This window comes from Alosa alosa, chromosome 3 (genome assembly GCF_017589495.1).
Source record: "Alosa alosa isolate M-15738 ecotype Scorff River chromosome 3, AALO_Geno_1.1, whole genome shotgun sequence".
Taxonomy (NCBI): Eukaryota; Metazoa; Chordata; class Actinopteri; order Clupeiformes; family Clupeidae; genus Alosa; species Alosa alosa.
Window position 1 is genome coordinate 31,408,293 of NC_063191.1, and position 27,088 is coordinate 31,435,380.

Consider the following 27,088-nt stretch of genomic DNA (forward strand, 5'->3'; position numbering starts at 1 on the left):
GGCTGAAAAAATGTGTTCGATCAAACATTCAAAAGCACCATCTAAAATCAATCTGATATGAACAGGCAGGTCACACAGAGTACTGAATGGCCGCTGCCAGACAAATTATCTGCTGCGAAGAGCCCGGCAGACACCAAAAAAGGCCCCCTCAGATATGGCCTAGATCAAACATAGGAGGTACCACATGAAATCACCTTGAAATGAAAAAGCACCCACTGAACCCAAAATCACCATGCCAGACAAATTACTTGCTGCAAAGGGCCTGCCAGACTCCCCTCAAATGGGGCCCCAATATACAATAACATACAATTGACTGAGATTAAATGTTGAGAGTACCACAACAGTTTCTGAACCAATTGTACACATCCACAAACAGGGGTGTAGTGATAAAAAAAAGAGGTGGGTAAACTATAAATTCTGTAATCAGGCGGACCATGACATGGTCACAGGTAAGGCAGAACACGGTATACCGGTGTGTATCTTGATCACATCGCTATAAGCTACCATTTGATGGTACCAAGGGGATCACTAGGTGTTCCCTCATAGGCCACACAATCACTATATAATTCCTACATTAATCTAAGTTCATTGTTAACTCCAGAAGGAATAAATATGGTTAAAGTCTGTAGTTTTTAGATCACGATAAAGAGAACAAAAATGTCAGGATGTATGTCAGAATGACGCTTCAGAAATCAGTGTTTACAAATATTTACAAAATTCATTCATTATCCAAACTCGTTTACATGACATGCTGTGTGGCTAATCTTTGATGCTTCCTGCTGACTGCCGCAAGCCAATTGGTCACTGACACCATAATGCAGCGCAATATGGATAAACTGTATTGCGCAGGCCAGGTTCAACAATAAGAAACTAACAATATAAAACTAAAGACAATTGTAAAACGACATAAGCTTAATTTAGAATTGTTTAGGAATGGTATGCTACTTAAAGGTGGAAAAACACAATTTAGAGGTAGATAAAAGATAAAAACAATTGGACACCTCTACTCATTTATGTGTCTCTCTTTTGGCAGAACAAAATTGCTAACTGATTTTTATAACTCTGAAGTGTGTCAGTTGAGATCACAAGGCCCCAAGGGTCATAGCTTTTATCGACAAGAAATGGGCTTGCCTGTAATCTCTGAAAAGTAAATAAAAATAATTATAAAAAAAAGAAAAGAAATGGGCTTGCCTTGTCAGTTTTTGGTTGACTACAGTGAACTTCAATGAAACCACTAAATAACAGCATATGCTAACTGATGCCATTTGTTTTATGCCTCTGGGAATGACATCTTTAATGATTTTTCGCTTCAGATTACTGAAATTTATTGTCACATAGCCTACTTGATAAAGATGTTACATCAATACTAGTGATGACCTTCTTCGACTCATTGCCAGCTCAACTTCACAGAGTAAGATAAATCAAACTAATGCATAGAAAAATGCAAAATAGTAATTCAAGTCTGAAACGCTGAAGGAAAGATGTAAGAAGATACAAACCAATAAAAGTAGGGATGTTGTGTAAAATCTGTAAATAAAAAATGAATCTGTAGTTTATAAAACAGTACCATGTTTCTTTAAGTAGAAGCACTCAACACTCCTCAACCACAGACTTAAAAGCCCCCTTCATTTATTTTTAAGAAGGACATTAGAGTAACCTGTTTGTACCTGTTAGTTATCAAGAAATGCAACAAACAAACACACACACACACACACACACACACACACACACACACACACACACACCACCTCTCTTTCTCACACACACACACACACCTCAACCAAAGTGTGATTCTTTGTGCGTTTGACGGGTGTGTGTGAAGGGCTGCAGTTTGTAAGTGGGTCTGGCCAAAAACCTCAGTCAGAGGGAGGGTACAAAGAAATGGAAATGGGGAAAAAAATCAAGCAAACCACAAACACTACACTCTTAAAACAAATGTGTTGTCCCTATCTGGACATAGAGATGTGTTAAGAAACAACGCAAGTTGTGTTGTTTTCAACATATTCGTTATAAGAGTGTAGGGGAGACCCGGGACAGTTGAAACACTTTTTAATTAAACGTAATTTACAAAGCCATCGTACCACAAAAAAAGCTAATATTTGGTCACTAACAACCTACATCTGTCCTCGGTCAAATACAAATGCATTTTCAGTAGGGCTGTCAATCGATTAAAATTTTTTATCTAATTAATTACATACTCTGTGATTAATTAATCTAAATTAATCGCATATATATTTTTTGCTGTGAAAGTATTTTAAATATTTAAATTTAAATGAATCATTGAATAATCAGCATTAGTGACATTAAAGTTCAAAGACTCTTTTATTATTATTTTCACTGTTCAAATAATTGCCATAATAATCTATGATATGACCTAATATGCTGAGGAAATAAATTCAAAAGTGCTTCGGGAAGAAGTTTTTTTTTACATACAAGGCATTTCAGGCCACAGATATAACCTAGGGGACACAATGAAAATAAATTAACACTCCCCTCAATGTCAACCAGGGGCGTCATGCAAGGCGGGGGGGGCACAATCAGGCAATTTTTTTCGGGGGGGTTCCTGTTAGAGGGGGGCCGGTGATTTCTCCCCCAGCAGATTTTGAAATTCTGGCTGCTAAACATACCATTTCAATGCAGTTTGGGAGGGACAGAAATACCTTAACAGAGCAGCAACCATCCTCTATCTGAGGACTAAGCTAAAGTATCTATTTTGTAAGTTAATGTAAAACACATAGGTTGGTGAAAGAACTGTAAGCTCAAATTCAGCTCATTAAAGCATGTTTAGACACACACATTTACACTTAGGCCTACTACACATGATTTTAAAAACAGTATCATTGCAGTTGTTATGATTTGATTGATATGTGACCTAAGAACAATCTTACAGACGCGGCTCGTTCACTTGGGCAGGAGGGGCAGAGCCCTACTAAAGATTCATCCACTAGAAAAGTAGATCCACAAAATATTTTTTTTAAATAAAATGTTGTTTGTTTATTATTGTAATCAGTGGCAAAGTACTGAATCATGTTACATTTTTGTATGATTTGGAAAGAAATTTCGCAAAGATCTCAAAGATCTCGTTGATCATATCCGTAGTTGTTGTAGGCCTACAGTAACGTTACATTTCATTTCTGGTAGGGCAGTGACGTCACTGCCCTGAAGAAATTGAACAGCGCCTGCTGTTTGTCTATGTAAATCCAATAATGGAACTGCAGCTAGAGCGCGGTTAGTAGAAGGTCGGGTGGGCAGACCATGCCACTGCCCACCCTATACGACGTCAGAACTTACTGCCTACTGTAGGTAGTAGCCTATGTATTACTACTGTATTAGTCCGCACGAAGTTTGTGAGGTCAGGCAGACAGTTGAAAAATGGCGAGTGAACAGCGTGTGTGCAATAGTGTGGAGTTTCTCTTAAAGAACTTATTCGAAAGACTTGAGTTTGTAGTTAACTTAGCTATCAAAGACCTAGGACCTGATCAGCCCGACATTAACATCGTATACCAACAAACAAAGGACAAGAGTCGGTCATTTAATCGGACATAGGCCATATGTCTGATAAGAAGCTCTGGTTGTCCTGAACGCAATAAAATGTTCTGTTTTCCATGCCTGCTTTTCCGATCTTCTGGGGGACAAGGGGATGTTTGGAGTAGGCTAGTGTAGGTGTGTGTGACATGAAACATTTTTCAGAGAAGGCAAAAACATGAGGCTAGCATCTGAGTTGTGCAAATTAGCCATGCTGGGAAAGCTAATATTGCAGCACAACTTCGATGAGGGCTACACTGTAAGTCTTGAAATGGTGTATGCGAGTTTGTTCACCTGAGAGTGACACAGATAAAGTAAGGCTGATTGCACAGACATTTGATGGGGCTAGTGTCATGAGAGGAGCATCTGGTGGAGTGCGTAAGAAAGTGCAAGACGTGTAGCCTACCCTAATTGCTATGCACATCAATCGTCAGCAGCATCCTCAGTGCGTGTCTTCTCGGATTTTTATAGTTTCTCCGCTTTTTTCACAAGATCTCCGAAAAGATTTAAAAGCTTATTTTGGAGTGTTTCTAAATAATTGAAACATCTGGAGATTTTAATACAATCTCAGTTAGAGAGGCTAAAGGGTTTTCTCGAATGCTCTTAGATCCTGAGTTTTTATTCCTTAGACCTGTTCTAAGATCATGCCCCGTGTAGATGAGCTCTATGCACAGCTGCAGAAAAGAGCAATCGATGCAGTGGAGGCACACAGGGTTACAGACAAGTTTGTGGCCAACATGAGAACGACAGGCCTACGTGATGTCCCGTGCCTTTGTGCAAAACATACTGGTGTCCAGGATAAGCGCACGACCGCTTGTAACTTTGCGCAAATTGCCTATGAAGTGTGTGACAATCATAGTTACCGCCACCGACAGATTTTCATTCACTGGCCATTTGTCTGCCGCCATCCTATTTGATAGTTCAAGCTTCCTCAAATTTTCCAAATCATTCCCCAAGGAGCTCTTGAAAAAAACTGCCCTTTTACGTGTATGTGTCACTTAATATTAATTTCTATACAAACCACGGTGGACACGCAAGCACTCATTCATAAACACAGAATATTTACCCTTTTAATGAATAGCCTACTTTTAATTTACTCTTTAAAGTTGAGCTGGCTCTTGAACACAATAATTTCGTTACTTATAATTTCTTTTATGAGTAGGCTAGGCCTACATGACAATAAACAACTTAAACTTGACTATGAGAGCTGAGTGGTGTAAGGCGGCGTGAAGCCTACACTTGGAGCTCTAGTGGAATTTTGATTTAAAGATCAATTCTCGGTTATTTGTTTCCCTCGTGAGTTTTTCCCCCAAAGTAGTTCTCCACTGATCTGAGCTAATGAGCTGATTACCGGTACCTACATTGTAGCTTTTATTTGTCTGGAATCTCAACATTTTAAACTTCACTTCTTATGAATAAAATAACATTAAGTAGGCTAACATAGGTTAATAATGCATGAACAAAACGGTATTTTGACCGCAAGTGGTAACATTATGGAATTCCATTCCCCAGATTTCGCTCATAGCCTAGCCATAGAAAGAAAGAGTCGTAAAAATGAACAAAATCTCCGTGGACCGCCCTTTTGCGTCCAGCTGCCGGTGACCTGGAACTATGCCAATTTTTTTTTCTAAACTTGATCAACAGGCTCTGCCCCGCCTATTTGTCAACCCAGGAGCCGCTAACTGCAATCTTACATTAAAAAAGTTGCTGAGGTCTGACTTTGTGGTGCTTAGAAATTAAATTATTTTAATCTTAATTCATGTGATGAAGGACTTTGAAAGAAGTTAGACAGGTTTCAGTGCTGATGGTTAACCCTAAAAATTTGAATATTTTACTAGTATTTTTCATGACCCTTTATGGCAAGCAATAGGCTACCTCATTTGTAAGTTGCTATCTGCAAATCATGAGCAAGTGACCTGATAATATGAGCACGAGAGAGACTAGTATACTTCCTTGCCCTCTACATCACGATCATAGCGATCCTAGGCTATAAAAACAACTTTAAGCCTCCTTTTGAACAGGTAGGCTATCCCTTTTCATTACATGGATTAGCAGCCAGATACGTGAAGAGAACAAGTGGAGAAACATCCAACGCAATGCCTTGGTAGGCCTAATGGTATTAGGTTGGATTTTGTAGTCACCAAATCTAACACCCTCGTTTATGAAACTGGAAACAATTGAACCAAGAGACTTTGGCAAATATTTGTAATAGCCTAGGCTACGTCATACTGATAGGCTAACGTTAACGTAATGCTCTGAATTCGCGGCCAACATCAAATCCATAGTTCTAACTATTTGATCATCAAGTCAAAATTTCCTGGTCAACTACAAATAATTCCACTACTTTTTATTGCTTAGCTAGACTACTTACCACTTCAACACCATTGACTGTATCTGTTTAAACTGTAACTGTAACAGTTCAACTGCTCAAACTGTAGCCTAAAGTTAACTGTAACAGTTCAACACAAGCAAAACATTGCGAGCTCAATGCACGTGTGAGTTACGGGAACATACACAGACACCAATTTTAGGAAAAGGGCTGTTGACTGGTCTTCAGCTATTTTGCTACGGTTTATTACACATCTAGAAGAATACATTTGAGTCGTTATAGGCTCTGGCTTATTATGGAGCATAATAGGAACAAAGTTATGATCCAAAAAATTATCAGGGACGAAAAATCCGAGGGGCACGTGCCCCCTTAACTTCAATGGGCATGACGCCACTGATGTCAACACTTATTTCTTTGCATTGATGTGCGACTATAGAGTTGATGAACTCCGGTGATATGCAAATTCCTTGCTGCAGACATTGCAGAGGACTTTATTTTCAACACTTTATTTTTTATCAGGCCATTTTTAGACTAGAACGGCTCGGGGTCAAAGGTCATACGGAATAGATTAATCTGCACTTTTTTTTTTTTTTTTCTCAAATTAATGAATCGAAATTAATCAGTTATTTTGACAGCCCTAATTTTCAGCTTTGAACCAAACCGTTCAGGAATTATTACAGCAAAAGTGGGACGTGTGTAATGTTTCATTCGTCCCTCCTGGTCGGGACAGTTGAAACACCATAAGGGGAGGAATGAAACATACAGTTTAAGCCATATAAACTTTCCACAACTTCAACATTTTACTACATATCATGAATGGTACTCCCAAAAGGTGTTATTTTAGATAGATTGTTGCAGGGCTATACGTCTTCGTGCATGGGCCTACTGGCCTACTGGTTAGCGCTTCGGACTTGTAACCGGAGGGTTGCCGGTTCAAACCCCGACCAGTAGGCACGGCTGAAGTGCCCTTGAGCAACCCCTCACTGCTCCCCGAGCGCCTGCTGTTGTTGCAGGCAGCTCACTGCGCCGGGATTAGCATGTGCTTCACCTCACTGTGTGTTCACTGTGTGCTGAGTGTGTTTCATTAATTCACGGATTGGGATAAATGCAGAGACAAAATGTCCCTCACGGGATCAAAAGAGTATATATATATATATATATATATATATATATATATATATATATATATCTGTTAACAACTAATTGCCATCATCGTGAAGCATGTATTAAGTGTTTTTTGAAATATCATGCCCTGTGGATGATTCTGCCATTTTTATAGCTAGAACAGTAAACTTTCCCATTTATATCATGTTTCTATTGTTGAAAATGTCGTTTCACTAGGTTTTTACGTGGGTTAGGCCACTGCACATCCAAATAAGTACCCTTAACAACCCACAGGCCATCAGTCTCCATAGGATGACATAAGAAAACTCGACCCCCTACCTGGTGGGCCCAAATATATTTTCATCTTCCTAAAAATGTCTCACCTCCATAAATGATTGTTTAAACACAGATATTTGTGCATTTACTTAAAATACATGGAGTTATAGCCTGACATATGTCATTAAAGCTTGTTTTGCTTTCCATGTAAACAAGCATGCGATATAAAAATCTGGGATTGTGGAGAACACTAAATGGTCTACTGAATAAGCATTAAGTCGAACTTTTAAATGAAAAACACTCATTAATAATTGAAAAAATTCAACTGCTAATGAAGTTTACTTTTGAGCATCAAAACTTGTTTATCGCCTGTAACTCTGTGATAAAAGGACATAGCAGGAAGATATTTGGCTGATAGAAGGAATTAACATGCTTTATGTTTTGACCAAAGGACGTCTGTCTATCATCATTACACTCGGAGAAAACTGGAATGTTTCATTCGTCCCATGTTTCAATCGTCCTGGCTCTTCCCTACATGATAAGCATAAGCAAGCTTATTGTTCTTAGCAGACGCTTTTGTCCAAAGCGACTTACAGTAGCGTCAATAAACATTACACTTTAACATGAAGCCTTATCAAAAATACAAATATAAAAGACTAAATAATAAAAAAAATCTGAACACAGAATAATGGCAATAACCTTAAACATATACAAACCACAACACACTACCATGCTATTACTGCGCTTGACTGGCCAGACAATTAGTCTGACCTAAGAGGAAAATGAGAGACACCAGACCCAACAATGCAGATGACTTTAAGGCCACTATCAAAGCAACCTGGGCTTCCATAACACCTCAACAGTGCCACGAGCTGATTGCCTCCATAGTATGCCACACTGATGCAGTAATTTGTGCAAAAGCAGCCCGACCAAGTATTGACTGTATAAATTAACTATTTTAGATTAGTCAAATTAGTCAGATTAGTTCATTTCTTTTCAAAGGTCGACATTTCTGGATTATAACCTCTTTAGTCTAACATTTTGAGATACTGATTTTTGGTTTTCATGAGCTGTAAGCTGTAACCATCAAGGTTATAAAAAATAGCTTTAAATATTGCACTTTATATCTAATGAATCTAGAATATATGAAAGGTTCACTTTTTTAAATAAATTAGGGAGAAAATCAAATTTTTTTAGACCCACCTGTATGGCAATAGCTAGAACTTACTTACTATATTATACTTTAACACAGTAACTATACTATATAATTATACTTATATACAGTAACACGTACCCTCCAGAATTATTGGCACCTCTGCTAAAGTTGACTAAAAACCGGTATAAAAATAATGTTTTGGTGATTTATTGCAATCTCACAATGAAAACAATTAGGAAAAATCCAACCTTGAAGCGAAGTAAAAAGGAAAATCTCATAAATAAATAAATATTTTTAAGAAAAACAAGTTGCTCACAATTATTGGCACTCCTGCTTGTAATACCTTCTTAAGCCTCCCTTTGTCAATAAAACAGCTTGTAATATTCTCCTAAGAAACCCCATAAAGTTGGAGAATACAAAGCAAGGGATTTACATGGTCTTGTGTGCAAGCACACACACACACAATTTGAACTGGCAATATGTCACTTGTGATTGTGGCATTGGTATAGGATACCTATGGTTGAACCACAGCTGTGGGTATATCCTTTACAAACCCCACCCTTACTCATGCCATATTGCTGAAATGGGGGCTTTGAGTCCTGCCTTTTGATCCCAAACGTGGCTTCCCAGATAATGTATTTCCACACTATCTACTGAAATCATATCAAGGGCTGATAAAAAAAAAAGACAACATAGGGGTTGAAACAAAAACTATTTTACATGCCTTGATTTTGGGAGCCATTTATAAAATATACGAGGTTTGAAGGAAATCTGAGACTGCAGCAGTAACAACTTTATCTAATTTTGACATGGAATTGACCAAATATACAATTTTCTGTAATTGTGGTGAAAAGGGGCAAATTAAAATGTCCAACATTCCATTGATAAAAGCTATGAAAGGGGGAAAATATCCAAGGTAGAGGCTGACCGATTAATCGGCCAATATTTGCCATTTTTATTTGTTTGTTTATTTCATTTGAATATTAGGCTGATACATTATGCAATATTTCTGTTCATAGAGAAAGAAAATGTGACCGTCACTACTTTGGATAGGCTATTAATAGTGAGCCTTTAGCTGATAATAGTAAGGGAGAGCTGATAATAGTAAGGTACCCTTACAAAAATTAAATGTTTGTGGCAAATTTGCAGCAGGTGAATTTGCGGCAACTGAAATTTCTGTAAGGGTAGGGATGAGTAGCCTGCCGGTACCATCATCCACGGGGTTAAATTATTATAGACCATATTGATAAGCTCCGACGTTATCAATTCTGTTTTTGTTGTCATAGTCTGGTCAGTTTGGGTTGCAAAAATGGGGTCAAGGCTGCAAATCATGATTAACATTTGAGCCAATGTTTTTCTGTTCATTTAGGGCCCAAAAAAAAAAAATGCAAGGAAAAAAATTAGGCAAAAAATTAGGTGGGGGAAGGCCCTGAAACAGCCACGCCAACTTTTTAGACCTGAAATCCAGAAGGTCGCAGAGAGTTGGTTTTTGGCTTAAAAGATGCAGAAGATGTGAAAAAACTTTTTATCACTGAATCAATCAGTGCCCAAGCCACCTTTTTCTGTAAATCTACTCATGAAAGCCATGCAGTTTGTTGAAAAGCTCTAAATCTACAACCTTCTAAGAAACAATGTAAACCAAGTGAAAGTCCAAAAATGATAGGTTTTTGTAAGGTGACAGCAGTTATCCCACGTGATGAAGAACATGGAGCGACTGGTTTTGGGGATACTCAGATCCCAGGTACGCCATGCACTAGACCCGCTACAGTTTGCATACCAGGAGAAAGTGGACGTGGACGATGCCATCACATATCTCCTACACAGGATGCATTCCCACTTGGACAAGGGGAAAGGTGCTGTGAGAATCATGTTCTTTGACTTTTCCAGTGATTTTAACACCATCCAACCCCTGAGACTGGATGACAAGCTCCTGCAGATGGGTGTGGATGCTCTGCCTCTGAACTATTTTTTCAGACACCCCACAGCCGCGTATAAACTTCCGCTCAATATTTGAACCTGAAGCATAGACGGTGGCACAGTAATATCAACGTGCAATGAGTCTTCCAACAGAAATCAATGGGATTTTACAAAATGCCAAATAAAACACGACACACCACTCGGTGAGTTGCACAGTTTTGAAAACGAACGTTAAGAGTTGTTTTAGGACATGTTTGAGCATGCCTGTTGGCAGCCACTCTGAGTAGTCAAAGGCGATTCAAAACGAGTCAGAAACAGTCTGATAAACAATACAATACAGCTGTTTCGAACGGAAAGTCAACAGTAGAGGTCAACTACATTTCTTCTATCCCAGATTCATCTGATCCATCCAAGTAAGTTCGGTAACTCAGAATAAATTCCATAGATTTAGGTGGTTCTCAAAGCTAAAATATAGATTTTTGCGACAGTTCAGCGACAGTTTGTTGTTATTAATTTTTTGCATCAATATTTAAATATAAATGTTGGTGTTATAAAAGGAGCCGAGATACAGAATTCTGGGTCTAAAAAGTGGGCGTGGCCGTTTCAGGGACTTCCCCCACCTAATTTTTTGGGCTCCTTGCATTTTTTTGTTTATTAGGCCCTATATGAACAGAAAAACATTGGCTCAACTGTTAATCATTTTTTGCAGCCATTTGCCCTAAACTGACGAGACTATCCGGAGAAGTCTGTGTGCAGGGTGGAACTGTTGTTGCACACACACACACACACACACACACACACACTGCAGCTGCAGACACAGAGCTGATAAGTATAAGTATTTATACTCTTTTGATCCCGTGAGGGAAATTTGGTCTCTGCATTTATCCCAATCCGTGAATTAGTGAAACACACTCAGTGAACACACAGTGAGGTGAAGCACACACTAATCCCGGCGCAGTGAGCTGCCTGCAACAACAGCGGCGCTCGAGGAGCAGTGAGGGTGCCTTACTCAAGGGCACTTTAGCCGTGCCTACTGGTCGGGGTTCGAACCGGCAACAAGTCCGAATCGCTAACCAGTAGGCCACGGCTGCCCCCTCCATTCTGATCAGAATGATGGCAGAAAAAAACTGTGTTCAAAAGCATGGTTAACCTACACTTTCCTAGAGTTGATGCTGACAATTCCCCTTCTAATTTTAGAGCGGAAACTCGAACAATTTGTCTAAATGTCCAGCAACAAAGTGCACATAACTTAGTGCAGTTTCCTTTCCTCTAGCCTCGTTGACACCATATGGGTCTTCCCAGGCCACCTTGTCCTGTCTGTTCTACAACGTCATCGCTAGTGGCTTGTTTCCTTGCGTGTAATATGACCTTTTCTCTATTTTTGTGATCACTTGATCATGTCCATTAGGCTTGTAACAGTATCTAGCCTACCAACAAACATTATATTAAAAACACATTTCAGAACAGTTTTGGGAAGGTAGTTAAAACTATAAAGCATTTCCGGAGGAACTGCGAAAGTGTGCTTGCTCTGGTGTGGTCACTAACGTGAGCACACAGTGGAATATGCTACGTTGAACCTGGCATGATCAAAGAATTCTAACAGTGCCTCATTTTTCAAAATCGGGCGTACAGGTCAAAGGTTATGTGCATTAACATACATCCGAAATGGCAAAAAACATTTTTCCTAGATGCAGCGACCCCTAGGTCAAAGGGCACCAAATTATGTGTGTGGCCTCACAATGGAGTCCCGAGTCCCTGTACCAAGTTTTGTTTTGCTAAATGAAAGACGCCAAATGTATTGTGCGTCCTCGGGATATGGCTTGTGTCTATATACCAAGTTTGGTTTCAATATGTGAAAGCGTTCCTGAGATATGACCATACTTCCTGTTTGTTTTGATAGCCTATTGATGCAACCCAGAATAAAGGAATGTCCACCACATCCAGTGTTTTTTTGTGAATATATTTTACTTAAGTCATTAAATGTAGCAGGATGCTCATAAACACGTCTCTTATAGCCACAATAGGAGCAATTTTAGCAACACCGTATTTTGGGTGGCCCACGATGACCCAGTCGTTTCCCTGCCTGGCCCACTTGGTAATGAAGTTGAATAGCCCAGCTCTAGGAGTAGGTAATAATTGGAGAGAAATTGTTATAACCTCTAAATTTGAGGTTGCAGTTAACGCTAGTCAGATGCATTTTGTCTACACAAGCTGACATTTACACAACATTTCCAAGTGATTTTAATCCATTTCAAGGACATGGTTTTAACTTTTTATGTGTAGGCCTACATGAGGATGTATATTATTTGCATGACATTAAATGTAGCCTACTGGAAAGATTTTTAATTGTGAACTATGTCATAGAAAAAAAATCAGGTTTTGAGGTTTTGACCATTCACAAACACAATAAATCTCAATCTCATAAGCAAGGTAAGACAGGATACAGAGCTTACACTCTCGCTGTTAAATGGGTGTAGCATTAGGAATTATGTATGATGGGTGTCGACAGTAAATTAGACATTTTAAGAGGGCAGCATTATTGTTCACGAGTTATAGAAGTGCTCTATCATGCCGTTTTAATCTTTCTAAGCAAATTTTGTGACAATAACTGGCATACATTGCTTGATAACATGATGACAAACTTTATAATACATGTAAATAATTAATCACTGGTTTTAAATGCATTTTCAGAGACCACTAGCTGTCTTATAGTTGGCTAGTAACTTAAACTTTAAACTCCATAGCTAGCCTATAGTAGGCAAACAACATCTACAGTGTCCAAACATGTAGCCTTAGCAAGATATTTTGATTAGGAAAAGAGCCTACATTTTCAGACACCACATTCCTCCTAAAAGTAGGCTAGTAAAGTTAGCCCTTTCATTTGCTTTGTTTATTATTGCTAATATATAAAGAATATTTATCCTTTAAACCTTTTCAACTCCACACAGTAATAATAGTAATAGGCATAACAGTGGCATTAACTATACCAAATACCATAAGTAGTTTTTTCCTACCAGTTTGCTGTTTTTTTGCTGCTCTTAACTCTCTTACCAATTCCAGTTACAGTTCCTGCTCGTTCTATCTTCTAACTTCAGGGGCAAATTTTCGATGCTCTGGAGTAAACAACCTTTTTAATCGATAGTTTTTCTCTTCAGTGAGCGATTACCAGCTCATTCTTGTAACAGAGATGGCTGTTTATTGTCCCTAGGTTTACAGAAACACCTATTCATATTCATGAGTATGGAGATGCAGTTAAACTCTGGCGACAACTGCTTGTCTATTACATGGCCCAGAATGCCTTGCATGTCTTTACAACAAAACAACACAATAATACATAATTTCCCATTAATATATCAATTTACATACTTGTAACATTTTTACCCTGCTGAAAAAAAAAGCCTGACCAGCTAAAGATGGTTTGCTGGTTGACCAGCTTGTTAACCAGCTTGTTTGATCACCCTATGATGGTTGACCTGCTAGACCAGCAAAACTCTTGTGAGAACATACTTTCAGCTGGTTTTCCCAGCTTATTATGGTAATTCAGCTGGTTTTGCTTGTCGTCCCACCTCAAGCTGGTCATTTTAGCTGGTTTATAGTGCTGGTCTAACTGGCCATGCCAGCTTATGTTGGTCATTCTAGCAAACCAGCATGACCAGCTTGACAGGCTGGTCACCAGCATGACCATCTTGCACCAGCTGTATCCCACAGGACAGGCTGGTCACACCAGCATGACCAGCTTCCTCAGATGGTCACGCCAGCATATCCAGCTGGTGGCCCAACCAGCTACACCAGCAAAGACCAGCAAGACAAGGTAGTCGAGGAGCATGCTAGTAGACTGCCAATTATCCTGTTGAAGATGAAACTTTGGGATGTTCTAGACCCAAATTCGACCACTATAAAAATAGCTGAATAAAGGTTGAACTGGAGTCGATACATCATCATCTCATGCCACATTCTCAACTTTGATTTGCTGCAAAACAGTATTTGCACATTTTCGCTGTTTCAACGTTAGACATCGACAGCAATTTGACATGATTATATTGAACAGTTGATAGTGATTCAATGTTGATGCTATCTGGGTTAATTGTTTTATAAAACAAAAAAAAAAAAACACCTTGCCTTTCATTATTGTCTTGTGCATAGACACTGAGATGGTCTCTGGAGGTATGTTTCCAGACCCCTAGAGGACGCTCCAAGACTGCCGCACTAAGGCAGAAGGTCGTAACTTCGATTTTGGCGAAAATTAGTTTTTGTCATTATTAGGACAATACTGCCCTACAAAGCCAAAAGGCAGTAACTGACCAGAGTGTCAAACTGAGAAAAATAACTTTAAAGTTTTTGTTTTGTCTACACACATGTATTATAGGTAGAGCAATGGAAATCTGGTGACTTGTTGCCCTGATGAAGAAATGTGTGTATATAAAAAAATATTTTGCTCAAAGTTGACCTTTGACCCTTATTTGTCAGATACTGTACTCGGCCTTTGAATTATGTACTAAAAATAAGGAGTCGTGCAAAGGCAAAAGCCAGTAACTGACATATAATCAATATTTGCTTACCACCATATAGAAGATCACCTTCAATAAAGTCTAAATCATGGCATTTGTTTTAGATGACACACATTACTTAGACATTTATTTGTTGTTATCCAGTGCTGGGAGTGCATTCAGTTGGAGACAATGCGTAGACTAAATAACTTCAATTTTGTGTGCAGCAAAACCAACAGGGTGACTGCAGATAGGTGACACAAGAGTGTACCGTATGAATAAATACAACAACTATCTCTGATAATTAAAAACAATAATTTATTTGAAAGAGAACGCAAAGATATCAAATTAATGCATGGATTAAAATTCATGTATGGAGATAAAAACAAGTGAATTGAGGTTTCTTATGACGGTGGGCATAACATAAGCAATGTAATTTCCATTGTTTTGGATGCAATAAACTTGACTTGAATTATGCTGTCACTCCTCCACAAGAAGTGAGAGCCAGAAAGCCCTTCTATTGGGGGGCATAAGAGGACAAATTTTTTTTACAGTCTTCTTTCTTTGTCTCCTCAATGCCCCAGTTACTGCCTTTTGCCTTTGCACGACTCCTTATTTTTAGTACATAATACATAGGCAGAGTACAGTATCTGACAAATAAGGGTTAAAGGTCAATTTTGAGTACAAGATTTTTTATATACACACATTTCTTCATCGGGGCAACAAGTCACCAGATTTTCATCGCTCTACCTATAATATATTTGTGTAGACAAAACAAAAAACTTTGAAGTCATTTTTCTCAGTTTGACACTCTGGTCAGTTACTGCCTTTTGCCTTTGTGCGGCAGTATGGTTTTGGGAGTTACTGTGAACACAACCCTCTATTTTTTAAAAAAAACAGTCAAATTGAGTATAGATATTTATCCACATGATAAAGGAAGTCTTTAATATCCCAAAAATGACAATAACTCATTTTTGACCAAAAATGCAGTTACTGCCTTTTGCCTTTGTAGGGCAGAATAAACATACGTTTTATCATGTAGACAAACCTCAAGTTTCAATTCGGTTGTTTTTTGGGAGAAATAAGATTATATTTTTGCCGTAACTTCAAAAAGCCTAGGGGAAACTGTGGCAGAAGCCCGTAACATCAGATACGGCTTTATGCCTTCCTTTCACGCTGCTAACACTCAATTGAAGTTACGGTGCGAAGTTATGGCAAGCTGCCTTCTGACCGATCATCAACGTGAAGTTTGCTTTATGAGGGTGACACTGCCATTATAGATAAAAATGTATTTAACATCATTTGCAATAAATGAAAGGACACATGAGTATATCTTTCTTAAACAGTTCAATTAATTACTGATACTTATTAAAATATAACTTATGTAAAGGAAATCTATTAATTTTAAGATAAATTACGGTCACCCCAAATGACTTTTTTAAGGTCGTTGCCCTATTCATTTGAGTTTAAAAGCACTAAAATATCTTTGTTTGAAGTTTTCACACACATGCATGTGTAGACTACACTCCAAATGTTTAGAAAATAGCCAAATATATTATTATTTCAAGTATTTTAAAAATGGGCCTCTCAAAGGCCTTATACGTCATTGACCCAATTACATATTTATTTTACTCATATAATCCATAAAACTGATTTAAAATGTGTAGATATAGTATCCACTTATTCATGTTATACCAATGAATTATATTTCAACCAAAATGGACAAACATTATTTTTTTTTCATTTACTACAGAATTGAATATGGTTGGTTACCCCACATGACAAGTGGTCGCCCCACATGATGAAAAACAGCAAGCAATTAAGACTATTCAATGATTTTGATAGTTAAAACACATTTAATGAAATTTTATGAAGAATCAGCATATCCATTTCATTTGACACATTTCATAACATTAACAGTTTCCTCACTATTAGTCAGGATTAGGGGTGGGCGATACGGACAAAAAATAATATCTCGATATTTTTTGTGATTTTGACGATAACGATAATTAGTCTATCCTTTAAAAAAAATTGTAGAAGTCTGAATTACTTTACAGCTCATTATTTATGAATAGCATCAATACAATAATAACCAATAACCTATCCTGTGACTTTTTAACCAAATCAACCAATGCATTGTCACTCTATGACACATTTCCAATTTTGCCCACTTGTGTGGCAATGGCATGGTCTAGCCAGCTACATTAAAGAAGATGACTAGGCCTAACAGTTTCCCAACAGAAAGTCTGAAGCTGAAGTTCCTTTCAAAAACCTTTACTTAGGATTCACTGTAAAACTAAGCAGACCAACAGAGTACATCTAAGTTATTTCTTTCGATGTTTTGTTTTAAGAGAAATCATGTAGGCTAGCATTCCAAGTTACAGAATAGAAACTAATGCATTAGCTTATGGCTAATGTATATGAGAAATCCCATAGAGATGCTAACGGTTAGCATAATCGATACACGTAGATATTTAGAGCGAACTTCAGTCCATTTACAAAAGGGTTACATGAGAAGAGTTCTTTTTTTACAACTGACTATTAAAATACTCAAAGGTAAATGTTTTCTTTTTTTTACCATGTCGGAAAAAATGTGACTGTCTCATTAATGCTACGTGAACAGAAGTAGCTGCACAAAATCCCAAGTAGGTTACGTCTGGATCTCGCTACACAAAATAAACATTAGGCCTGCGTGTGACAACGTGGACCCACTAGCGATCATGTGACACTTGCTCTGCTGCAACGGGGCTTCTCTTGCATACACCTCCTGGATTTAGTGAATGTATGGGGTTTCAATGCGTGATTTTGAGTGTTTCTTTCCCCATAAGTAATTTAAATACTCGATAATGTAAATTTGCACATCGTTAAAACAACAATCACGATATTATCGCAGACGATATATATCGCCCACCCCTAGTCAGGATATTAGGCAAGATAGTCAGCTCTTGCTACAGGATCTGCATTGATCCGCTGCCTGTAGTGAGCAGTCTTTTCTTTGCTTGTTAGTGGGGCCATCTAGAAAAAAAGTATATTTAAACATACACAGAGTTAGAAAAGGAATTAGAAAAAGTAGAATGAATGCTTAATATTCACACATTTCTCTGATAAAAACATAATAATCAAAAAGAAGTAAGCTTAGTCCTCTCTGAAGTAGGATGGAAATTATTGAAATTTAGAAAATATATGTGGTGAAATGTTGAAAGTTATTTAAAACAACTAAATGCATATAATGAATGAAAACATTTGCATACAGAAACTACAAATACATGATATGTGTTTTCTATCATTTAAGCAATCAGTGGCGGTCGCCCCACATGATGCTCGGTCGCCCCAGATGATGTTTTCAAGTTTAATCAAGTATAACAGGCTAATGCTTAGCTATAGAACCCAAGCTAGCTTCTTCTCACCACATATCACTGACAAATTTACATTAAAAATAAAGATTTGCGTATAAAACGTATTATTTACAGTTTTAGGTTGGTCGCCCCACATGATATCAAAATGTGACGTATACACTGCAGCAGTTTTAAAGAGGATTTGTTTGTAAAAATGAGAGTGACTACTCACCTGCTAGTTGTCTCTGTGGGACCCTTACCATGAGGCTGGCTGATGCAACATCCTCTTTGAGATGATTGTCAAAATAAAAGTCCCTTAATTGTATTTTCTTGATGGTCGCCCCAGATGATATTTCAGACAATGAACATCTTCGGACAAGATTTGTTTGTTTATTATGATTGAAATGTGTGTACAAATGTTTCATAACTTTGTCAATCAATGGAAAACAAGTTTAAAATTATGCCAAATAGGGTAAGGATTATATTTAAATTATTTTAGTTTGATTTAAAACCAGTTGTCCAAACAGAAGTCAAGGCCGGACGGTCGCCCCACATGATGTTTTCACACTTCAGATGGCAGAAAATGACCAATAGCCAATTATTTTTAAAGAAATAAGAGTGGGCATATGTATAAGGGAGATGGTAGACATACATGTTATAATTTTATTCATTTTAATGTTTATTAATTGGTAAAAAGTTCAGTCGGACAGAAAAAGCAAGCGTCACGTCTTTGACCCATTGCCAGCTGGCGTTATGTCTAGGCTATGCATTATTCAATTAAATCACCTCAGACACAGTAACTTCAATAAAGTGTATACAGTAGCCTACATGTTTTGCAGTGCTTGCTTTTTGTTAGATTGATGGCTTTGAAACGTAGCCTCGCCTAAATGCCAAGGACAAGGAATGATTATGCTGGTGCATTAAAAGATAGGGCCTAGGCTAATCTTGATAGCCTAACTTAAAAGCCTAAACTCAAGTAACAAGTAACAAGCGGTGTTCAGTAACAAGCGGTGCATTAGAGCATGGCTTGTAGCCTAGGATATCTTAATTCACATCACAGCCCGTAATACAAGGCTACATGTCAACTGGAAAAAAATGTTAGCTCTCGCCAGCAAATGATAGTCATTGACTGAAAACTAGGCGAGTTTGTTGGAGCCGCAACGACACACCCAAATGATAGTCATTGACTGAAAACTATGCGAGTTTGTTGGAACCGCAACGACACACCTTCCACATACACACACACACACATCAGCAGCAGGAATGTAGTAATTTAGAGCCTACCTTTAGTTGAACCCTGGTTAAAATCCATACCAAACAACCGACGAGAAAACAAATCCATTAAATCTGCCACGAGTTTTTAAAACTTGCTGCCGGCTAGTCAAAACTTTAGCTGCCGGCTAGTCAAAAGTTTAGTGTAGCTGCAGGTTAGTTGGGAAATTAAAGCTAGTCGCAAAGCAGGCAGCTTTAAATTGCAGTAATATAAAATGACCAAATAAAGGCAACCGATCACATCCTAATCTACCTAATTTGTGTGGGAGAACTTTGTTTTATCATCTGCATTTTATCTTTTTACTTGCAGATGTTTTATCATCTGCAAGTTTCCATTCTATCCAGGAAAATGTATAAGCCTAGGCTACAGTGTTTAATCATAATTTTGAAAAGACCTACACACATCATCAAAATGTTTTCCTGATTACATTATAATAATGCAAATACTGCAAGTAAAATCCCAAGAAATATGAATTTTTATGTTTTCACTGAAACTTTTCAGCAGACATTAAGATGCTACAATGGGATGATTCTGAAATATTTTTGCTGTTCTAGGCTGGTTATCAAAATAAACAAGCCAATGAGTCTAAATTAGTGCCTCAATCCAAACAGAAAAATATGCTTTATATATATTAAAACATCAAAACACTAATTCTTACTTCTGACATCTGTCAGAAGTGACTGTCAGTGTGGTAGGCTACTATGAGTATGAAATACAGAAAAAAATGAAAAAACTATCATTTTCATATGATGTTGATAATTGTGAAGTCATTTTATCATAGTGAGTCCAATAGGGTTAATATTGCTTACATTTTAAGTGAAAGTTATCATTGTTATCATAACATTGTGCTATAAAATAGAAGTTAAGGTATTTTGCCTTAGTATGACCGATTGTCATTTTGTGGGCAATACTAAGGCAGAATACAGAATACATTTTTTGTAGATAGATTAATACAGGTAAACACTACAAAATGTGAAAATTACAATATTATACCTATTACTCAATTGTCAGGACATTAAGATAACTTTAAAGTCATTTTTCTCAGTTTCACACTGGTGAGTTAAGGTCTTTTGCCTTAGTAGGGCAGAAGAGTGATCGGAATACGATGTGGTTAAAGAAGAACTCCGGGCGTTTTTTTCACACAGATCTCTTTGAGGTCACCGAGTACTGTCGTATAAAAAATAAAATGGTGCTACTTAGCTCACATCAGATCAGCAGTCAGGCAGCTACAGTGCTACATACAGTGTTGTGCCAGTTCACAGCTTTTCTGAACTAGTTCAAGTTCAGTTCATACATGCTCAAAGTGAACAGTTCACGTTCAAAGTTCACAATTTTAATTCTGAACTAGTTCAAAGTTCAGTTCATTTGACTTTTTTCGTGAGATATTCAAATAAATACGTTTTTCACACTACGAGCTAGAAATCACTTTACGTTCTTTGAAGCTGCTCATTGTAGACATTTGCTCATGACACTGCAATTGTGGGTTTCTTACCAGGTGATGAAACTTGCAGCAGTAGGCCTACAGACAAGGTAGACCAGTCTCCGTGCCATCACTTCCACTAGCCATTTTTTTTTTTTAAATTGCAGCGCTTTCTCTCACTCTCGTCATTGGTCTGTCTCTCTCTCGCTCCTCCACCCCTCCGCGCTCTCGTCGTTCCCTGCTACGCGGCGTTGCTATGCCTACCCCGCTCTGCTGCAATTCATCACGGGTAACGTTGTGCGGAACCAGTATGCTATTCAACTATTCTCAGCCGGACACTACGTTGCCCGCAATGCATTGCGCGCACAATGTCAAAACCATTTCTGTCTGGAGATACATGATTTAAGCGGCACCAGCGAGAATACAGGAGGGAGGAACTTTCTCTCGTTGCGTTTCAAAAGAGAAAACAGATGTCACTCAGTTTTCAATGGAAAACAAATTCCAACGTTCATTTACAGTGATGTCTGCCGTTCATGACACATAATGTGAACTAATTCACGTTCAAGTTCTTTATTAAAAAATGTGTTGCGTTCAGTTCAACGTTCACGAAAAAATGAGCGTGTTCAATGAACACGTACTTTTGAACTCGTTCACGCACAACACTGGCTACATATTGGGCCATCTTTAAAATCATGTCCTCAGAGAGTAGCACTGTAGGTGCCTTGCTGCTCTAGCTGGCTGGCTGCAGCAACTCAAGCTAGGTAGCACAGATTTCTGTTTCTCAAGCTCACCGAGTACTGTCTGTACAATAAAAAACAAATATCCTGTGGGTGAGGTTTGCCCTTGTGAGAGGAGGTTAGCTTAGACAGGTCATCTGCCAGAAAAATAAGCCCTATTTTCCTGTCAAAGTTTTCTCTTTGAATTCCTTGTCAGAACCCCTATTGGAACAGATTAAAACATGGGGCCCTTTTGAATCTTGTCCACAAATTCAATATGGCGGCCTTAGTCCAAAACGGCACATTTTTACACACGTTTGGCTATGCTATAGGGACATTATCATTAAAAACAGTGTATTTTTTAGCAAGAAACTGTCCTCTTATATCAAAATACATATTTATAGAGGTTAACTGATGAATTTAAAACCCTAAGTATTTTTGTTAACAATTTTAAATCAAATTTCCTTAGGACATGAACCTCTTACAAGTTACAGTTCAAAGACTATTTGGGTACCTTAATTGCAACAGATTAAAACTAGTGTACACTTCTCTTGGACTGGGCAACATTTTCTATCCTACATACAGCAATGTATATACACTACTTCCATCCCTCTAATGGCCACCTTACACCAAACAACTTTGACAAGATTTGGGAAAGATTCTTGAAAGATTGTAGCCTGGAAAATCCAGACCCTGATAATCTAGAAAGATTAAGGGTCTGGTAAAGAGCAATGTAATGGCCCAACTCGAGGGGCGGCAACAAGCATGCATTTAAAAATCTCACTGCACGCAATTGGATAACACTAGACCATGTTTACTCTGAATGATTTCGGACTTCGACACAATCGGATAACACTACGACCAATGTGTACTGCCCTCCAACATTGCAGCACTATCTTCATCAGTTCAGCTGGTTCCCCGGAATGCAAGGGGAAAAAGTAACGTAGATCATTGCTCTTTGCCAGAGTGTCTTGCAGAGACAATTCCATTGGGCTCTCGTGAGAACTCTGGATTTCCAGGGTAGAAAGATTTTAGTCTTTTAACTAATGCCCCCATTCAAGCTTTGCTCAAAAGACTCCAATCTTTCAAGAATCTTTCCCAAATCTTGTCAAAGTTGTTTGGTGTAAGGATGCCATAAGTCAGTGTCAGATTTCATGTCTCCCTATTCAACTACTCTTTCACTTTTTCAAAAGCTGAGATGTAACATTGTGTTCCTCTCTACATTCAGCACATAAAAGTGTTTTCTCCCCATGATAAAATAGTTCAACTCAATTGTCATACTTTACTTTTAACTATTAATTTGAATTCATTTTGATTACTGTTATTGTTGTACGTCACTTTGGATTAGATTAGATTAGATTAGATTCAACTTTATTGTCATTGTGCAGAGTACAAGTACAGAGACAACGATAGCATCTAAGCAGCTAAGTCAACATAAACAAAAATAAGCTAATCTTTGAGTCCCCAACAGACTTGGGCCAGCCCTTACAAATAGTTTGGTAGGGTAGGTAGCAATTATAGTCATGTACAATTTTTTCACTAAATGCTTGAAGAAAGACCAAATTTACCACTCAAAATATAGTATCTAGTAGTATCAAAATATAGTATAGAGTCTGACATCTGCAATCTAAATTATTAAAAAAATAGCATAATGTGTAGATTGACAAAACCAGATGGGAACAATTGACATTTCTCATCTTTGCCAAAAGCAGGAACAATATGGCACATGCCCTCTTAGTCATACCAGACCTTGGGATGTACACAGGATGCACAGAGCAGAGGCCATTGAGTCAGAGACGCATCCGCCACAGCATCAGATATTTGCTGAGGTTACACTTCTCTGTCTTTCAGGAAGTCTTAACCATAGTGGGTTTTTTTGCAACCATCAGAAATATTTCCTGTGTATCAGGATTGTAGGAGTACATAGCAGCTTTGTCAATCTGATTTAAAACCAGTCATGTGATGGATAAGGCCTTGACTAAGCAATGGAGTTTGCTTTCTATCCAAATGACTAGTAAAAACTAGATGTAATGCATTGCGGTACAAAATATGACCGCCGCTCAGTCCTGTACATCCTCTCCGTGAAAATAAATCACGCTTGTCAATTTGTCTCCATCTCCTACTCTATCCCCAACTCTTGCAAGTGGTTTGTGTATGCTTGTACTGTATGTGTTCCTGTGTGTGTGTGTGTCTGCGTGCGTGTGTGTGTGTGTGTGTGTGTGTGTGTGTGTGTGTGTGTGTGTGCGTGCGTGCGTGCCTGAGTGTGTTTGTGTGCGTGTGAGCGTGTGTGTGAGCGTGCCTGTGTGTGTGTGTGAGCGTGCCTGTGTGTGTTTGTTTGTGTGTGTGTGTCTGTGTGCTAGGGCTGCAGCTATTAATCGAGGAATCGGATAAAAAATATTTTTGGGTTATTAAGTGCAATTTAAGTATAAGTACTCTTTTGATCCCGTGAGGGAAATTAGTGAAACACACTCAGCACACAGTGAACACACAGTGAGGTGAAGCACACACTAACATACTTGATGTTGGCCATTTTGAAATCCAATATGGCGGATACCAAATGTAAAAATATCAGTGGCGGACCGTCAGGGCCTTCAAGGCCTTCTCTGAAGGCCTAACTATTTTCAAACTAATTAAAAATAATAGTGTCTTTAATAACATTTTACTTTACCGTTTATTATTCGCTTCTTCTCCTTCCCGATCGTTCTTGACTAGACTACTATCATATCCTACCGCTGTCCGCTATATTTGATTGACAGATTGACAGAAAATGTATCGAGGGCGTGCGATACATTTTTATCCAATCGCATGTCTTCCCTTGTTAAGGCCCGCATCAGGCCTTCACAAGGAGTCACTGCGTTTTCGGTACCTAAGCAACCATTAGAAATCATATGTTTGGATTCGGGTTGATTGACATCTGACTGATTAGCCAATCAAATCGACCTATTATGGCGAGGAAAGCAGGTCTGACTGCAGTTGGGCCTGCAATGTTCGAGGAACTTCGTGAGCATCTTCTGTCAGTCAGACTGACATTCACTGGAAAAGTACATGTCACACTGACATGGCTATGGTTATAGCTATGGACTCTTTGCAATGCCGAAATGAGCCACCCTCACTGCCCCGTGTACATGTTCCAGTACACAGGCTCGTAATCCAGCAGGAACCAGCAACTGGAAAATGTCAGATTGTCTATTGGGAGCTCGCCAGTGTCTATACAGCAGTCCTTGACGTGCTACTCCCGGCCACTGTGAATAAATCGCTTTGGTCTCTGAGTCGAGTGCTGATACGTCAGTCCATGGTGGTCGCTGACCGGCTTCGATCCGTCTCCGCTGGCCGGCCTCTTCCACTCGCGTGGGCTGTGCTGTGGTCTGTCGCGTCGTCTCAAACTCCTCCCCGTCTTCCTCCATCGATGTCTGGCGTACGCAATGCCTCGACTCCGTTGTGTGGAAGATGTTTTCCACCCGTTCAGCCTCCGCGAGCGCCGCGGCCAGTGAGCTGGGGGCGCTCAGGCGAAGGTGTTCTCTCAGCCGCTCCGGGTGGATGCCTCGCACAAACGCTTTCAGTGCCATCTCTTCATGTAGACTCTGGCTGTACGTTGGGTAGCCCCGCCGGTCATACAGCTGCAGGTCAACCGCGAACTTGCCCAGTCTCTCGCCCTTGTGTCGCCGTCTGGAAGAGAATTGTTCTCGGGCATCGCTGGTGAAGATTCTCTGGCCGAATCGTTGTTGCAGAGCGGCCTCGATTGTGGTCCAGCTTGCTTGCTCTGCCGGTGGCAGGCCTTCTAATACTACGCTTCTCCCTCCAGAGCCAACGCCACCTGTACGCCCGTTCTCTCCGCCGACCACCCATTCAGCTCGGCTGCCAGAGGTCTAGAGGTCTAAAATATGGACCGTACTGTCTACTATACTGAAACTTCAATGTAGATGCATTTACTGAAATGCAAACGCACAGTAAACGCTATATAGTCTGTAGTTTATCAACAAACAACCTACCAGTTAAAACGGAAAATGATAGCGAGAAAGTAGCTCGCATAGCCTAAACAGATGGACTCACCGATCAGCCAGATCGGTCACATAGCCTATTTTATAAATGGTGAAGACACATAGTGCTTTTGTGGTTGAGCACTTGAAACTGTCATTTATTTTCAGAATGTGTCAACTCAAGGTGTTTTTGGGTACAACTACAAAAATATGTAGTCCTGTGTGCTCGTGCAATGTCATTTTTTTGTTGTAATAAAAATAATATAAATTGTGTTTACGATAAATCTGCTGTTGTTATTGGGAAAATGTCATAGGCTATTTATAAACATAAATTGGGGGAGGGAAACCTTGTTTTGCAGCTTAAATGAAGTTTGTTATCATCTGTGTGGTGATTTTTTATGTAGGCTAGCCTAAGAATTTCTATACCATTATTTTGATAGCGTACTGTCAAATTATGTTTCCCCACTGTAACTCGGCAGAAATAGACTCATATGCACACAAAACCATCTCAGGTGACTTCTCTTACTCTCCCATGTTTAACCAAACAGCTTCCATCACTCCTGTGAACAGGCAGACTTCAGCAGGACCGGTCACATATTTTGATAGGCACACTGTCAAATTAGGTTTCCCCACTGTAACTCTGCAGAAATAGACTCATATGCACACAAAACCATCTCAGGTGACTTCTCTTACTCTCCCATGTTTAACCAAACAGCTTCCATCACTTCTGTGAACAGGCGGACATCTGCGTGATGATAGATTACAGAACCCTGGTGGGCACAGGCATACCCTATGGCATGAAAGACTTAGAAGAAGAAGCCTAGGAAGAACAGTACAGTGCATTTTCATGCACTGTAATAAGAAGAAGAAGCCTAGGAAGAACAGTACAGTGCATTTTCATGCACTGTAATAATAATAATAAGAAGCCTAGGAGAACTGTACAGTGCATTTTCATGCACTGTAACTAGAGAATGTAATTCCAGGGAATTACGAGTGCATGAAAATAAAGCTAGGACAGACATAGCATAGTTTAATAAAAGTTGATAGTTTAGAAGTAGACAGTTTAAAAGTTGAATGTAGATAGTTTAACAGTTGTTTATAGACAGATAGTTTAATGGATGTTGATACACATAGTTTAATGAAAGTTTAAAAGTTAAATGTAGATAGTTGTTGACAGACGATAGTTGTTGACAGACTGATAGTTTAATATGTGTTGATAGACAAATAGTTTAAAGGCTCTATATGGGTAGATAGTTGATGATAACTGACAGTTGGAATGGCTCAAATGTTTGCTAGCAGTTATGCTAGCAAAGCTAATTATTCTGACCAAGTTACTTAGCTAACTTAGCTCATGTTCTCTTCTAGAAAAATGTTTCTACCGACTGGTTTAGAGTTATGTCCAGGACAATCAAAGAAACGTTTATTTAGCTCGTATTGCAAGACGAGTAACCTTGGCACTGTCAACGTACGTCATATTGGGGCATTGGCAATTTTAAACCGACTCTCCGTAATTTATTTATTTATTTATAATTTATTTATTTAAAAGGCTGACATTAAACGCTGGGTTGATGGC

General features: G+C 38.8%; 1 protein-coding gene across 2 annotated transcripts in view; it reads right to left on the reverse strand.

Moving 5' to 3' along the window:
* The window catches only part of dab2 (DAB adaptor protein 2), a 219,467-nt gene extending 194,439 nt beyond the window's left edge, over positions 1-25,028 (reverse strand). The window contains exon 1 of one of the 2 annotated variants that reach the window (XM_048238681.1): positions 24,207-25,028. The gene's annotated coding sequence lies outside the window, so the exon portion shown is untranslated. Of the gene's footprint in view, positions 1-20,894; positions 21,029-24,206 lie in introns of those variants that run through there. The other variant, XM_048238684.1, reaches the window with a different exon arrangement.
* Positions 25,029-27,088: the final 2,060 nt, after the last annotated feature.